This window comes from Gossypium hirsutum, chromosome A06, assembly GCF_007990345.1.
Source record: "Gossypium hirsutum isolate 1008001.06 chromosome A06, Gossypium_hirsutum_v2.1, whole genome shotgun sequence".
Taxonomy (NCBI): domain Eukaryota; kingdom Viridiplantae; phylum Streptophyta; class Magnoliopsida; order Malvales; family Malvaceae; genus Gossypium; species Gossypium hirsutum.
Window position 1 is genome coordinate 122,268,128 of NC_053429.1, and position 18,740 is coordinate 122,286,867.

Here is an 18,740-nt window from a genome sequence, read left to right on the forward strand (position 1 = left end):
TATACTTAAGTAAAATCATAGATATGTGATGATTGATTGGTGATATACATGTTTAAATAACAAGCATGCAAGTTAGGTGTGAAAGAGTGATTTGGTAATAAATCTGCTTGGGACAGCAGCAGTAACGTGACTTTGGAAAATCACCATAAATTGTGGGAGATGAGTTAGAAGCTGCATAAATTATGTAATTAAAGCTTGTTGAGTCTAGTTTCAAATGAAATAAACGAGAATATATTTTGAATTCTGTACAATGAGAAATTTGATTCGTAATGAAGAGTGGTCAGATTAGTCAAACAGTGAAACATGCGAAACTTTGAGAAAAATCTGGTATTGATTGGCCAAACCAAAAATTCTGAAAATTTTATGTATATAAGATATATGAGTCTATTTTCAGGGAAAATTAATGGCACTTGATTTGGAGTTTCGTATCTCCAGTTATAAATGATTTAGTGACTATTGCTCAGGAAGACAGCTTGCAGTGAAATTATGATTATGTGGTAAACATTGACAAAAATTTGTTAATGAGTTGCTTATTGATCTCTTATAAGCTTACTATAATCTGTAGGTGTGGTTGGCCGAATATTGTAAGGGGTTAATACGTAGTTTGTATTTGAATAGTTAGATTAACGTGTTAGTAATCCAATTGTAGGTTGTTCGTGTGTGGATCTCGTCAGCATATCGTCGCAAATAGGTGTGTAACTAACACCCTCTTTCTTAGTCTAGATCGGCAAAAGTCGAAAAGCTGAAATGCCAAAAACCGGTATTTTGTAGATTTGCGAGTGTGCGAATGCTCGTGAGGTAAATCGATTAATGTTTTTGGTAAGCTGCAATGTTTGGACTGCAAAGTGCATGATTTCTGTGCCCTCGATATTTTTGGGATTAATGGGCCAAAATTAGAATGATGGGCCAACGGGCCCAATTCGGTAAGAACCCTCGGTGGTGATTCTGTTAGTACGTGAAAGGTAGGAATATGCATGAAAAACCCTAAAATAGATAAATTACTGAAATACCTTTAAAAGTGAAAATTTTACAGTTTTACCCCTAGGAGATAAATTACCGAAATACCCATAGGGTTAAATTGACCTAAATGCATGTTTGACTGTTGTTATTTCTGCATGCCATGTTGTTATTATCTGATGCATGGGACTGGGATATTGACGGAGGAAGTACTGAAAGTGGCTTGTCCACGTACTGGAGGCTTTGCCTCAATTTACCGTTAACTGAGCAGCAAGGCTGCAACTGTGGAGTGCTGGGCTGAGTGGGTTAAGCTATTCCCCACATGGAGTGTATGGCTGGTACGGGTGGAGTGTAGTGGTTGGTGGGTTGAGTAGTCTCCCCAAATGGGCTTGCATATGTTTACTGATGTTGCATGTATTTTGAAATGGGCCTATAGGCCATACTGTTATCTGAATAAGGGGCTAAGCCTCAGTTTATTGTAATCTGAAAAGGGCTCTGGCCCAGTACCACTGTTATCTGAATGGGCTTAGGCCCAATGGGCTTGAGCTGACTTGGGCTTTGAATGGGTTTTCCTTACACACTGAGTTTCCCCAAACTCACCCTTTTTATTTTCATCCACACAGGAAATCCCTAACCATAGTGGGCTTGGAGCTGTGAGGGAATTCGGAGTGGCCACCCGTTCTGAAAGTTTGATTTTCTTCTGGTGAACTGGACATCCTTTTATTTACGTTGAAGTTTTGGGTTTTTAAATGTAAGAAGGCCGCTTAATTGTTTTTGATGGTTTTAATATGTATTACTAAGATAGGTATTACTTATTTTAACTGTTGAAATTGGATAGCTTTAGGGAGCGTTTTCAAAAACAACAATTGATTTCAAAATAACACGACAACAAGCAAAGCTTCCGCAATGAAAGTATTTTCCAAAATTAATCACTTTTCCTAAAAATGACTTAATCAAATCAGTTTCCTAGAAATATCCATGACGTTAAGGTGTGGCAATGGCGGTATGCATGTCTAGGATTGGATCCGAAAGGAGCTTGGTACTTAAGCAGTCCGATGGACTCACCACCTCTTTTCCGGTTTCCTACCTGGTGCACAGCTTCCATTCACTTTAACCTATAATGAAATTATCTTTTAAAACACTAAGTAAGTTTTTCTGGATCAACAATATAAAATGTTTTGAACGTTTCGATGTGGCATGTCGGATCTGGTCATAACGTCTGGGCCGAGTTTTGGGTGCTACACGTTAATTATACAAAATAAAAATTTTCCTGTTGATCTTTGATTATGCCATTTGGGGATTTTGATATAATACTGGGGATGGATTGGTTATCTGAACATGGAGTGATTTTGGACTGCTATAAAAGGAGATTCAGCATTCAGACAGAGAGTGAAGATCAGGTTGAAGTAAATGGTATTCGTACTAGTGGGCCAGCATGAATTGTTTCAGCAATAAAGGTTAGAAAATTACTTCAGTAGGGTTGTTTAGCATATTTGGTATACGTTATTAATTCAGATTCAGTTGGAAGCCAGTGCGTAAAATTTGGACAGTTTATGAGTTTCCTAATGTATTTTTCGAAGAACTACCGGGTTTACCACCAGATAGGGAAGTTGAATTTGCTATAATGGTATATCCGGGTACAGCTCCAGTATGTATACCCCCATACCGAATGTCACCCACACAGTTAAAGGAGCTAAAGATACAGTTGCAGGACTTGTTAAACCGTGGTTTTATTCGACCAAGCATATCACTTTGGGGAGCTCCGATATTATATTTTAAGAAGAAAGATGGCTCAATGTGACTTTGTATTAACTACCGACAGTTGAATAAAGTAACAATCAATAATAAGTATCTACTGCCTCGCATTAATGATTTGTTTGATCAGTTAAGAGGAGCTTCTGTATTTTCGAAGATTGACTTAAGGTCAGTCTACTATCAGTTGAAAGTAAAAGAAAACGATGTTCCAAAGACAGCTTTCCTTACAAGGTATGGTCACTATGAGTTCTTAGTAATGCCATTTGGGTTTACAAATGCTCCAACTGCTTTTGTGGATCTCATGAATCGTATCTTTCAACCGTATTTAGACCAGTTTGTAGTAGTTTTTATTGATGATATACTGGTTTATTCGAAGTAAGAGTCAGATCATGATCGGCATCTCAGGATTGTACTACAGATATTACGGGAAAAATAGTTGTATGGAAAGCTCAGAAAATGTGAATTTTGGTTGTCAGAGGTTGTATTTTTGGGACATGTAGTATCTGTAGATGGAATCTGAGTTGATCCAAAGAAGATTGAAGCGATTGTATAATGGAAACCACCAAGAAACGTATCAGAGGTATGTAGTTTTCTTGGTTTAGCTGGGTATTATAGAAGATTTGTAAATGGATTTTTGAAGATAGCTTTGCTGATGACCAAGCTGCTACAAAAGAATGTATTGTTTGTGTGGGATAATCAATGCCAAGAAAGTTTTGAAAAGTTGAAGCAAATGTTAACAGAGGCACCAGTTCTGACATTACCAGAGTCGGGGAAAGATTTTGTAGTGTATAGTGATGCTTCTTTGAGTGGTCTGGGTTGTGTACTAATATAGGATGGAAAAGTAATAGCCTATGCATCTCGTCAATTGAAGTCACATGAACGTAACTATCTGACTCATGATTTGGAACTAGCTGCTGTGATTTTTGCTCTGAAGATTAGGAGACATTATTTGTGGGGTGAGAAATGCTACATCTATATCGATCATAAAAATTTGAAATATCTCCTCTCCCAAAAAGAATTGAACTTCAGACAAAGAAGGTGGATAGAGCTCCTAAAAGATTATGATTGTGTTATAGATTACTATCCGGGAAAAGCTAATGTTGTAGCTGATGCACTAAGTAGAAAAGCTGCAATTGAATTAAGAGCAATGTTTGCACAGCTCAGTATCAGTGATGATGGGAATCTTTTGGCCGAGTTGAGAGTAAAGCTGGTAATGTTTGATCAGATCAGATCAACACAGTTGAAAGATGATAAGTTGTTGAAAAAGAGAGATATGGTACAGAATGGCACAGCAGAAAACTTTAGTGTTAATGATCATGGTTGTTTGAGATTCCGAAATCAGATTTGTATTCCAGCTACTTTTGAGCTTAAATAGTTAATTCTTCGAGAAGCTCACGACAGTTTATTTTTCTCACATCCCAAAGGTACGAAGATGTATTGTGATTTACAAGAATTATATTGGTGGCCTGGAATGAAAAGTGACATAGTTGAGTATGTTAGTAAATGTTTGACATGTCAGCGGGTAAAAGCGGAACATTAGGTTCCTACTGGATTACTTCAACCTATTAATATTCCCGAATGAATATGGGATCATATCACGATGGATTTTGTTACGGGATTGCCAATGTTGGCGAGCAAAAAGAATGCTATTTGGGTGATAGCTGATCGATATACCAAGTCCGCTCACTTTATAGCAGTCAAAACAGATTGGTCATTACAAAAGCTTGCAGAAGTGTATATTTGGGAAATTGTTAGATTACACAGTATTCCGGTGTGAATAATTTCGAATTGAGATCCTCGATTCACATCAAGATTTTGGAGACAGCTACATGGATCATTGGGTACTCGACTTAACTTTAGTACGGTGTTTCATCCTCAAACAGATGGACAGTCCGAACGAGTAATTCAGATATTAGAAGATATGCTTCGGGCTTGTATAATTGATTTTGAATCAGGTTGGGAACGTTATTTTCCATTAGATGAATTTGTCTACAATAATATTTTTCAATCTAGTATACAAATGGCCCCGTATGAAGCACTATATGGTCGAAGGTGTAGATCACCGGTATGTTGGACAAAATAGATTCAAGGCAGCTTTCGACAGACAAAAGTCTTATGCTGATTTAAAATGACGAGAAATTGACTATTCAGTTGGGGACAAGGTATTTCTTAAGTTTCTCCGTAGAAGAAAGTCTTGAGATTTGGTCGGAAAGGTAAATTGAGTCCACGTTTTATTGGGCAATAAGAAATAATGGAAAGAATTGGACCGGTTGCCTACCGATTTGCTTTGCCTTCAGAGCTACAAAAGATTCACGATGTTTTCCATGTTTCTATGCTTCGCAGATATAGGTCAGATCCTTCACATATCATTTCCACTGAAGACATTGAAATTCGACCGAATTTGTCCTATGTAGAGGAGCCGGTTCAGATTTTAGCACGAGAGGTAAAGGAATTAAGAAATAAATGAGTTCCCTTAGTAAAAGTGGTATGGAGAAATCATAAGGTGGAAGAAGCAACTTAGGAACTGGAAGAAACGATGAGAGCACAATATCCTCATCTCTTCTCAGGTAAATTTTGAGGACGAAATTTATTAATGGGGGAGAAATGTAATGACCCAAAATTCACGGGGACTGAAAAAGTGAGTTATAGGGCCTCTATCTTAGTAATCGAGTCATAAATAATTATAAGTAATTATGAGTTTAGTCAAGTGCTTAATTAGGATTTAATTAAGTGAATTTAGCCTAACTTATTGTAAATAGTAAAAAGGATTAAATTGAATTAAGGGTAAAAGTTTATTTATAGATTAATAAAAAGAAAGGGGGATCACAATGACAAATAAACCATTCTTAATGGTTGAGGCTGCATAAGTGTAAGAAAAATCTAAGATTTTTCTTAATTTATTAATTATTATATTATATAATTATTATTTTATTTAAATTATAATATGAATTATAGATAAATAAATAAATAAATCTAATCATGTGTCAAGTGTAGGGTGATGAAGTATACAAGTATATTGAAATAATAATTAAATAGGTACACTTGTAATATATTTAGTTATTTACTTAAAATTTAAGTAAAAGGATATTATTATTATTATTATGAAATAAATAAAATAAAGATTGTATGATAAATAAATTAAAAATTTGCAAAATGGATGGTGATAATAGTATACAAATGTACAAAAATATATGTGTATAATTGTAGTATTTATACTTGTTATTAAAAAATATTTATTATAGTGTATTATTATTAATTTATTAAATTATAATTTATATTAATTATATTATGAGATTTTTATAGGGTAAATAAAGTAAAACATGATAAATGTAGGGTGATGATGAAATATTATATGATGAAATAAAATGAAGACAAGTGGATGGAATAAAATATTTATATTTGTAATATTTATATTTAAATTGGAAAATAGATATTTATTAATTATTAATATTAAGTTAAAAATACTTATTAATTAAATTATGACAATTGTAATAAAATTATTAGTACAAATGTAAAATAAATATATATATTTACGTATAATTTAAGCTAAAAGATATTTGTTATTAAATAATTATTATATATTATATTATTATAACATAAAGTATATATATATATAAAAAGTATAAGAGAATAAAACAAAATAATAAAAAAAAAAGAAACAAGAAAGAACGGAAAGGCATTCGAAACAGAGCAGGAAAAACAAAGAAAGAAAAGAAAAAGGAAAAACTAAGGGTTTATGGTTTAAAGCTTTAATTGGTAAGTTAATTAAGTCATTTTCTCTTAATTTTGATGTTTTAAAAGCTTTAGAACAAAGTTTTGTTGAAATTAAGTTGAGGTTTTGGAAGTTTTTAGGTTTTTGAACATAGTTCATGTTGAACAAAATAATGAATTAGGGATTTAATTAAATGAATTTTTAAGTTAGAATTGATTAAAGGATTAAATTGTAAATTAGGCTATAAGTTTTGTGTTGTAGGGATTAAATTGAAAGAAATTTTAAATTAGGGTTTATTTATGAACATTAGATAGTTAAGTAGAATATGGAAGGAAATTGAATAGAAATAAAGTATAAATTGAGTTAGAAAAGTAAATGAGTTAATTAGGATTCAATTGGAATTAGGGTATAAATTGGATAGAAATTCAATTATTATTGTAAAATTAGTGTTGTAATTAATAGTATAATTATTTAATTTTCGTAGCTAATAAAGAATTCGAGTTATCGGCACAAAAAGGGAAGGAGAAGGTCGTCGAGGAGTAATTGCAAAATTCGGGTTTGTATTACTATAATTCAAGTTATTTATTATTAAGTATTAATTTTAAATTTATTTATTTTATAGTAAGTAAATATTAAGGTAAGTAATTTTATTGAATTGAATTTAGAAAATTGAATTGAATGAGAAATACGTGTTAGTATTGTTATAATTCGAATTTAATTATTATTAATTGCTGAATTTTAAGTTAATATGCATGGTAAGTATTAGTATTGAATTGTATGAAATTAAATTGAATTGAGACTATATGTGAATAATTGAAATGCATATTTAATTGAGAAAGTGTATTGAATTATGAATATGTGAATTGAAAATTTGATTGAAAAGTGGAAAATGATTGCATTGAAAATGTGAGAAATTGTGACTGAATTGAGATTTATATGTGATCCGGAAACCCTATTAACTAGTCGGGCTGAGTCGGATATAGTTGGCATGCCATAGGATTGGAAGTGTTCAAGGGTTACTTTAACCTCGAGTCGATGAGACACTAGGTGTCATACTATTACTTCGGATAGATTTGATGAGATACTGGGTACCACTTTACTTCGGCTAGGCCGATGAGACACTGGGTGTCAACTTTGCTTCGAACTATTCGATGAGGCACTGGGTGCCGAACTGGTGTGTTTGGTTGGATCCGTGTATCCGCCAAAGTCCGAGTCTGTTAATAGGGGTAATTAAAAGAAAATTTAAGTTGAATAAAAAGAATTGGTTGAGCCATTGAAAGAAATGTGAAAATAGAACATGAATTGAAATGTGATTTGAATGTGAGTATGAGAATAGAAAGCATGAACCAATGGTTCATGAATTAGATAATGGCTCAACATGAATGTATATGATTTCAATTGATGAATAGCTAAATTAAATTGTATGAATATATTGAGAATGGCAAATTTATGTTTGAATTGGTTCAGTAAATATTATAGTTATATGATTTAATTTATATGATTATTATATTTATAATTTGAATTATGGTAATACCACTGAGTATGAAATACTCAGCGTACGGTTGTTTTCGTGCGCAAGTTAATAGAAGTCCAGAGTCCCGGTCCAGCATCCGAACGATCCCGACTCCAGCAAAAAGATTTTGGTGATGTTTTTTTCCCTTAAGTGAAAGTGGCATGTACATAGGGATTTTAATGGTTATTTTGGTATGTTATATAATTTTTGTTGTAAAGAAAGGTATTTGGTATTTTGATGATTAAATTAGTGAAATGGTAGAACTTATTATAGCATTGATATTGAATTGAAATGGTTTGAATAGTTTTAAGAGCTAATTAAAAATGATAGTAGGGTTTTCATTACTTAAGTTGTTCAGTCAATATGTTAAGTATGATTCAAGTATATTTGAGTATATAAACGCATTGGTTGAAATATTGGAATTGGTTTGGTTGTGATTTGAAATTGCAAGGAAGGTTAGATACTTATAAAAGGGGTTATATTGAATTTTTATTTAATAATAATAATAATAATATAATAAAATGAATGAATGAAGTCAATTAGTAAAAATATATATGAATTTATGATTATTCTATAACATGTTTGTTATTTATTTAAGAATTATTTGTAAATTGTTCGATATGTCCGGTAATGTGTAGCGCCTCGAATTTTGGGCCTAGAAGTTCTGGGTTTTGAGTGTAGGGATAGTGGGAAGGTTGCACACATGTGTGTGGATGTGCAGTTTAGTGCCAGAATGGGTCTGCTGGTCTGGTGGATTGCTGGGTGTTTAGTGAACCTTGAGGTTCTAAGTTCGAGTTGCTGTGTGTGTATTTAGAGAGCCTTTTTATTTTTTCTCTTTTTAAGTGAGTAATTATTTTGTTATTGGTTTTTTTATTTTTTTATTTTTTATTTTTATTTTATTTCATTCTGGGTTTTATTTTTTTTTCACGATCTCTTATTTTTCTTACTCTTCCGTTCTTCCTTCTGCTTCTTTTTGCTTTTGCTAATAACACTCTAGTTTCAGTTTGACTTGTTGGCTTCGGGAATTCCGCTCCTCTGTCGTCTTCTCCGATCGCAAACAGGTGTGGGATTCGAACTTTGACTAATTTTCTATTCATTTTTAAATAATTGTTTTGGCTTTTCTTGGCTTTATGCTAAGCTATTGATTTTGAGTTGCTAGTTGATAGAGGTAGTGAGAAATCACCACTTTTTGATATATTGTTGATAGGGAAAGTATTAGGGATGGTTCCGGTGGCTTATATGGTGGTTTCGGGCTGTTTTGGGGGTGGTTTCGTGACCTCCCCGACAGCCACACAGGCATGTATCGTGGCACACGGTCGTGTGGATTTGGGAAATTAGGGTTTTGGCCAATTTTAGTGCCACACGGCCGTGTGCTGTTTAGGGGATTTTTGTCTAAAATCACACGACTGTGTCTCTTGGTCCACACGGGCGTGTGAGCTTGGGAATTAGGGATTGAGATTTGGGGTCACATGGCATAGCCACACGACCGTGTGACTGATTTGGGAATTAGGGATTCCATACGGGCGTGTGTTCTGGAACACATGGCCATGTATGGTGGCCACATGGGCGTGTGAGACCTCCACACAGTTGTGTTTACTCTGCACTTGAATTTAGTGATTTTGGACAGTGTCTTACACGGCCTGATCACAAGGCCGTGCCTCAGCACCACACGAGCGTGTGCCTCTGTCACACGGCCGTGTTCTACCCTTCACACAAGCGTATGGACCCCCACACGGCCTACCTTGCTCCACACGGCCAGGGCACACGAGTGTGTGGCCCTACCTCTCCAAGTTTTGAATTTAGTCAATTTAAGTGTAATCATGACCTTTGTATGATTCAACCCTTGGCTAAGCTTTAGTAAGGGTAACTGTGACTCTGATCTGGCTTTAGTTTATATGTGTTATTTGCGAGTGAATGTGTGACTTGGTTGATACTAAATTCGAGCTACGAGTGTGCACATGTCTGATTCTGTAATGTCTGACTGAATGTGAATGGCTGTTTTTGATTGAATATCTGGAATTGGTTTTCTGAGTTGATGCATCCTCATATATACATCTGCATACATTGTATATCTGCATACATTCATTTGCATACAAAGCTTTTGGGTGGGATGTTGAAGAGAAGGGAGATTTACGATTTGGCAGTTTATCTGTATTCTGAAAGCTCTTAATAATACCCAGAGGGTCATGGGTGATCTCAATACCCTGAGGGCCGTGAACATTACTAATAATGGTGTAGCGGATTACTGCCTTGCACTGTACCACATGTACATTAGCTACGCTACGTACCATTATCTGATCTGGCAGTTATACTGCACGTCTGTACCACGGTTTACCGCATTGCATAATACAGCTTATACGCTAGCTTTACTGCGTAATATATCTGATCTGGCAGTTCATACTGCGTACCTGTACCGCAGTCTTCCGCATGGCACTGTACAGCTTTTTGATAGCCCCTAATACCCAGAGGGTCATGGGCGGTCCCAATGCCTGAGGTTTGAGGACAATATTGATGATCATCGTTGCAGGGCAACCCGGGATGACGTTCTGTGGAGTATAAGGTTGCATGGGCTTTTCAAGGTCCTGTTTGGAGTGCAGGGAAGGGTGGGTCGATTAAATCCCCACAGGATGTGTAGGGTTGGACGGAGGGGTGTTTTGGTTGGATGGGTGGGTTATTTTATAACTCATTTGCACTCATATACATCTGTGTGATTCTGCAACTATAGTATCTATTTGACTATTTGCTAAAATATTTGACTGTCTGATTGACTGTGAAGTCTGATCGTATTATTCGACTGAAAGGCACTCGTGTCTAAAGGAACCATGTGTGAAAGGCTAAGGCCCAACCGATTTTGATTCTAGAAAAGGGCTTAGGCCAGTTTGTGACTACTAGAAATTTTCGATATTGTGTCTAACAAGGCCATATGACTGTAAAGTTACATATGGTCTGTTTTGTTATAGTCGCTCTGTAAGTATGTTCCACTGCTGAACTATTTTCACATTTACTGTATCTGTTTCTACTTCGGTAGCTAGTTAGTTTGATCTCACACTAAGCTCGTATAGCTTCCCCCTCTTCTGTTTCCCTTTTCAGGTACATTTCGGGATTTTGGATGCTGGACTCGGCATGTGGAGGACTCAGGCAGTTTTGAGGCAAATAAATTATTAGCTTATGATTTCAGACTTTTATTTGTTATTTATTTTCGAATGTAAGGTTTTTAAACACTGTGGTATGATGTTGTTTTGCAATTTAATCGTTTTATTATCCTGATTTTAAATACGTGATATTAATGCTTTTGAAAATCAAATAAAGGATGATTTTATAATATTTTCTCGCAGTCACTTCGGTGATCAATGTAGCATTTTGAATTTGGTCTAAACTTCTAGGCTGGGTTTAGGGTGTTACATAATGCCTCGTAATCCTATTCTAGCGACAGATTGGGGTTAAAGGGTGTTACGTCTAAAGACATAAAGAGTATAATATGTGATGATTGTTGTATGGGTATCGATACTTTAAAGTATGGCTGAGTATGTATATGTCTGAAATGTATGTTATGAGATGTGTGTTCTATTTGGGTGTATGTTAGTGAAGTAAAAGGTTGAATTTAGATTGTTTCAATGCATGAGAAGTTTGTTAAGAGAGTCTGCGTCTGTTCACTACAGAGTAGAAGCTGACTCATAGAAATTCCTACAAGATTACAAAGCATCCATCAAGGTATGGTTCATGACCTCACTGAGTACTTTTGTACTTACAAGGTTTGTCATTTCTTTTCAGGTATGTTAAGAAGAGACTTTGCCTGGAGGGACAACGCTGGGAGTACGCCAAGGTGGTGGCGGAGTGGGCTATTATGCATACAGTGGATAAGTAGCACAGTCTTGAACACACCTTTGAGCTTGTCTTAAAATAGTTTCTAACTTGTAAAGACTTGTAGAAAATTTGATGTAATAAGTTATTTATCATATATTCTACCTTAACTTTCCAAATGTTAAGTTTTTATTTTGGAATTTCTAATAACAGATTTAAATTAAATGAGAAAATGTAATATGTTCTCATTAAATGTTTTGTATTGTTTAGTAACACCCGAGATCCAACCCATTGAATCGGGTCAGGTTTAGGGCGTTACAGATGCAACTCTAGTGTAGTCCCCTTCTACTTATTTCTTCTTGTACTAATCAATCTCTTGAGAAGGAAAAGTAATGGAGTAATTTCATTTGAACTTAGTGATTTCCCAAAAAACACGTGTTTATCAGGTTATCCCTGATCAACTCAAAGATAAAGACATTTTTCGAGACTCTACCCTAGTACATTACGCCAAATCTTCTAGTACAATTCACTAGCGCACATATCACAATTATATCATGTAGACTCCTCAGTAGACACATACCAATAATTCATCCACACTTCTCTCAATCATATATGTTTACATGAGACCCAACCTTGTGCCAGCCTCGTACCCATACTTCAAAAATCAGAATCACATATCATTCATAATCATATCATTATTCATATTCCTTGTCAAATTTAAAATGTGTTCTCTCTTAAGGTTGGGCTGTGGGCTGTGATTTGTCAATCCGATTTGCAATAAAGTTGTCCTACAGGATGCATCATAAATAGAACTTCTTTCTACATTTTCACATATCGGAAGTAGTTTGGTACTGGGCTTGCACATAAGGTGGGTATTAACCGTGACAATGGTCATGTACACACACAACATTGACTCGTTAGTCCACAACACATCAGCAGAGACAACTTACCTTACACATCTCCATATCATAGAGTTTTAAAACCCAAAGGAAGCAAAAAGGAACTCAACAGAACCTTCAGGATAGAATCTACTCCATTAGTTCTTTGCCTTGATCATTTAGACCTTTTCTAGCTTCTTGAGCTAAATAAGAAACAATCGTAATTATCAAACCATTTATCTACTATAAATTGATATGTAAAGATGTAAATTCCCTCGACATCAACCTAAACTTTTCCATAAATTACCAGTCAACTAGTACTTATCAATGACGTTTTTACAAGCTCCTGGAAACCTTCCTAGTCTCTTCTGTAGAAGATAACTTAAAAAGAAATTTCTTAAGGACGTAAAAGAGAACACAGAGATAAGCAAAAGTGAAACATGTTGGCTATAGGCACCCTTTTTTATAGCACAAAAAACGGAAATAAGCTTAGTGGGAAGGTCAGAAATCCCACTATCGTCCTTGAATTCAGAGACTAAGCTTTCCTAATAAGGTTTGAAATCTAATGTTTTACTAAATGCAGCTACTACCACTAATCAGATTGGTAAAACATTGCTCGTACACTAAAGCAACCAACTAAACAGGTCATTTAGTTGCCTAAAAATATCAAGTTGTCATCTATAATACTCTAGTTCAATTCCAACTAGGTCTCCATTGAACTCTAACAATGCTCACCTAGCTATTGTTTCCACATAAAACAATTCTATCACTTTGTGAATTAACAAGTTCACCCAGAATATCTGGGGTTGGCAGATCGTGTCATAAAAGAGTTCGTTAATCACTTAAGTTCACCAACCTTAGAGTTCGCCAAATGGAAAATTCCAGCAAGACGCCCCTCACAAAGGCATACTAATAAATTCACGCAACTCGCTATCCCGGCACTATAACTGATAATTCACTCTATTACAACTTTGGCTTACTCAATTATACGCCAGTAGCATATCGGTATGATCTACACTAGGAGGGTTGTTACAAAGGCAATTGTTATGCCACCTTTGCAGGCACCTATACATGTCCCCTTTTTTACAAATTTCATATTGGTTGGACCTCCAATATCAAGTTACCCTATGGTGGATCACTTAACTAATGGACCTTCGTCATAGACTACCTTCATCAAGAATACATAAAATGTTACGCCCATTGATGTTTAGTCATCTTAAGATGTCATGTCATTGATCTCGATGGTCACATCTCCACCCTTGCAAGAAGACATAGTGTAACGTTGTCGCTAGTGGGACTCTTACACATGGCACACCATTCAAATGTAAAAGCTGTAATAGCCCATTTTTTAGTGGTGTCGAAAATAGTGGGTACGGGACCACAAATCTGACGAGTGAGTTCGTATAATTAGTAATTAAATTTTTGAGTCAATAATAATTTTTATAATGAATTTTGATTTGAGGATTTTAACTAATTGAATTAAAAGTTAGTATAAGTGGTTTAATTCAAGAGGCAAGTGGTTATTGAAAATGAGGTATTAGAACATCGTTTCCGTAATTTAAAGCCTTAATTATTTACAAAGTCGTATTTATATGTGAAGTGAAGTTTGGCCCAATAATTTTGATGATTTACTACTTAATTAAGGTAAAAGGATTAAATTGTAAAATAGGTAAAAGTTAATTACTATAGATTTAAAATAGTAAAAGGACCAAAATGGTAATTAAAACATGGTCAAAAAGTCCAAGTGATGGTGGATATGATTAAATCCACTAACTTTTGGCCTATTTTCTCATAAAGTCCTAATTAGTTTAGGGTTAAATTGAAAATGAGCTTATTTAGTTAAAATTTAAAATAACTGAAGGACCAATTGTGCAATTAAACCTTCCTTAGATTGTAATTACACCATATTCTTATATGATGGACAAATATGGACATGTTTTATTTATTTTATAATTCATAATGTAAAGATTAAAATTGTAATTAGGTAAATAAGTAAATTATAATTAAAATAAAAGTCAAATTAATGTGTTATCTTCTTGATTCTTCTTCCAAAAGGCCGAAACACCATTTTTAGACTTGGGGGAAGCTTCGGCCAAGCTTTTTCTTCAAATTGGTAAGCCAATTTTAACATGTTTCTTGTAATTTTTATATTTTTTAGATTGTTGCAACTAGGTCCAACTAACACGTATCTCCGTTTTCAAAACAGTAAAAGATTAGGGATTTTTCCATTGATGACTTTTGAATATTCTTGAATTTTTATGTTATATTATTAATTTTGGTTATTGAATAGAACTATTTTATAAAGTAGTTTTTGATGATTTGAATATTTAAGGACTAAATTGTCAAAATGATAAAATTTCAAGGACTTGATGTGAATTAGCTATAAAAATGGACCGTAGCGAGGTTATACATGATTCGAAAAGGTTGGGTTTTACTTAAAATTGCTTAAATTGCATGTTTTGGGCTTATAGACTTAATTGTATAAAAGTAAAATGTTGGGGGAATTTTTTAAAAATGTCAAAAAGCACTTAATTGCATAAAATTATTTAATTTTACTTTTGGAATTAGTGAATTGAATGAAATTGTTATATTAGATCAAGAACGAGTACAAAATCGAAGAAAAAAGAAAATTATCGAATAGTCTCTGTACTTTTGCCATTGCTGCAAATTAGTCAAGTAAGTTCGTTCAGTTTAATTTTAATACATGTTTAAATGTAATATATGAACTTAATTGTATAAAGTTTAATTTTATTGATGCATGTAATTGAAAATAGAAATAATGAATTGATATGACATTGAACACTGATTGAGATATTCTGAGCTGATGAATGTTTGGTTGCTGAACTAATGCTTGCATAAGGAATATGAGATATGTGATATTTACGTATTGTTCTATGATGGAATGCCCTAAACTGATGAACCTAGGATAGAGTACAATCAGCATGCCAATAGGTTATAATGCGTGCGGTACGGGATTGATCTGAGTAGTGAAGATGATTTATGTTTATTCTCTATTCACTGGATATACTGAGGTCCTACATTTGTTGTGGACTATCGTGTTTTATTATAGTGTTACCTGGTGTGCTGGATGGTATTGGATCTTATGAGCATCTGGTGTGTTGGATGGCTAACCATATACTCATATTCATATATCATTCATCGGGCATTGTTTTAATGATTATTGAATGCTATTGAAATGTGGAAATTAATTTGTACTATTGTTTGAGCATCACTCACCTATTGTAAGTTGTTATTGACAGGAACTCTGTTAAGAACGTTATTGTCGGGAACACTATTTATAAATTTTATTATTTGAATTATTATGCTTAATTTGGTAAGATTTATTGTTCAATCGACGAATTTACTAAGCTTTACAAAAGCTTTCTCGTATCAAATGTCTTATTTTTTGTATATACATTCGTGAATCGGGAGATTAGATCAGCACGAAGAAATCACACTATCCAGGGATTATTTGGTAGCTTTTGAATACATCTTGGCTTATATGGCATGTAATAGGAACATTTGGTCATGATTGTAATGGTTCACAAAAATTTTGTAATGAGTATGTGATGTGCTTTGATGTTGTGATATGAGTAACTAATGTGGTATGCATGTTAGTCTCAAGATAAAGTAAATGGATGAACATGAAATGGTAAATTAGCATGAATTAGATATGGTTGGTGAAATCGAGTGCAAAGTATTTTGGGTGTGTAAAAATGCATAATTGCTTATGTAGTATAGTTTGATATGCTTATATCCTTGATATATTTATAACTACTTGATGCATGAATGTATGGTACTAACTTAGGTGCAAGTGATATAGTTGTGTGATGTAATAGGGTAAAGGTTATAATGCTATATTACATAGATAAGTGGAAATTTGGTATGATGTTTGAATAATAGTCTTTATGGGCTATTTGTTAAACTTTAAGTAGGTTTGTGTAAAGGGGTCATGAATTAGAAGTAACATGTTAAGTTGGTATGGTTTATAAATGGTTGTCTTGATAATGAAAAGTATGAACATTATAATGTGATTGGTATGTGATACTTTAGTGTGTTTTGATGAATAAAAATGATATATTTTAGTCGTCCTAAAGTGTACTTATAGACTGTGAACTTGTAACATAAATTGGTTTAGGTACTTGTGCATTAGGGGTGAGATATAAGAATGAATTTGGACATTTTTAGGCACACACGGCCTAGGACATGGGCTGTCACACGGCCGTGTGTTGCACACAGGTGTGCCCCTGCACCACACTGCCTGAGCTAAATCACACGGCTATGTAACCCTTGTTTTGAAAATTTTCAATTTTTCCCTAAACTTTCTATTTTGTTTCAAATTGGTCCTTGATTGTTTATAAATTAATTTTAAGGCCACATAAGCTCAAGTTAAGGCCCATAAATGTATGTATTACTCTTATCTGAACAATTATGAAATTTTGTTAAATTAATTTGGCAACATGTTGCTATCTGTTATTGATTGTTCTAAATTGTACGGTAATACGTCGTAACCCTAGTTCGGTGACGAAATCGGATTATGGATGTTACAAAAGCATATTCTCTCCCCTAGTGTACTTTCTCCCTTCCTCTTAACCATTTCTTCCACCACTTGATACATGCACAAATAGGGTGAAATTTATTAGAGTCAATTCAACCAAGCTGCCAAGTTTCAAGTTTGGAAGACTAGTCGAATTGCAACAAATTTTTGGATAGAATCCAGGCATTTTTGGATTGAAATGTCTGCATAGTGTTTGAAGAGTTATCTCTTAACTTTGAAATGCACTTTGAATTACTCGATTTCGAATCTGGGAGCTCAAGTTATGAACATTTTACTAAATACTGGGGGAGCATAATTTTTGGATAGAATTACTATGGGAAATTACGAGTTTCGGGCTTTAATTCAAGTTTAAATCATATTAGGTTCGAGTTTAAAGCCTAATTTTGATTATATATGAGACCAATACTATATCTATTAGGTTTTATTAGTTTATTATCTATTTATTTCGAATTTTAGGATATTTTTAAGTATTTAAAGTTGTTTAAGAGTTTTATATTTAGTCAACAAGAAAGTTTAGTTCTACTAAAACTACTTCTTATTTTTATTTAGATTGATTAGAGTTTTATTATACTTGAGAGTTTTATTTGGATGTAATTCTAGCCTATATAAATGCCTCTTCATTATTCATTAAAGGCATTGTTTCATTTATTAATAAAATTTTCAACTCTTGAAGTTAATTTCTTGAAGTACAAGATTGTTTTCTTGTAATTTTTAGAAGCTTTTTTTCTTGTCAATTTTCTTCAAGGAGTCGTGAAAATTCATTATTCATCATTCAATTTACCAAGCATTTTTCCTTTGAAGGTTGATTAGAGTAATTAGTTAAATTTGTTGGGATTTATATCTCAAAGAGTTTAGTTAGATAACTATTTTCTATCCATATCCATATCCATCGGTTTATTCGATTCATCTTCCACCTTTTAATTTCCATTTTTTTATTTATCTATGTTTTCATTTTTTTTTTTAATTCTTAAATTTCTCTTTTAGTTGTTTTCATTTTATTTGTTTCTAAATTTGTTTGTTTCTTCTTTCAGGTCAAATCCAAATATTTTTTTCGAGTTGAACAATTTGAGTATGTGTTAATCTGCTGCCCCTATCACCACTTACTCAACAAATATAGACGACTCTTTCCCCCATTCCAGGGTGAACCGCCACCACTATCCCCCTTTACTCCTCCTTATTGACTCCCATTGTCAACAAATATAATGATGATATTTTGTTTAGAGATTGAACTCAATATTGATGAAGATTTAATCAAAAACATTTTACAACTTTTATTAATGATTTAATTGTTGAACAATTTTTTTATAAATATACTTTTAAATATTCTGCTTTTCTTTCACTTACATTGTAGATACGACATAATAATAATATGGGAGGCCACATTTACTTTTTCTAGCTTACGGATTGTCCATAAATGTACTAGCATATTAGGTAAGCACAACAACTTTTACCTTGTTTAGATTCGAAGAAAAAAATTGAAAATTTTTTGCTATGTAATTCACCTTCATTTCTATTGGGAGACCATCATAAAAGTGAATGTAAGTGAAAATATCATTTTACAAGTTA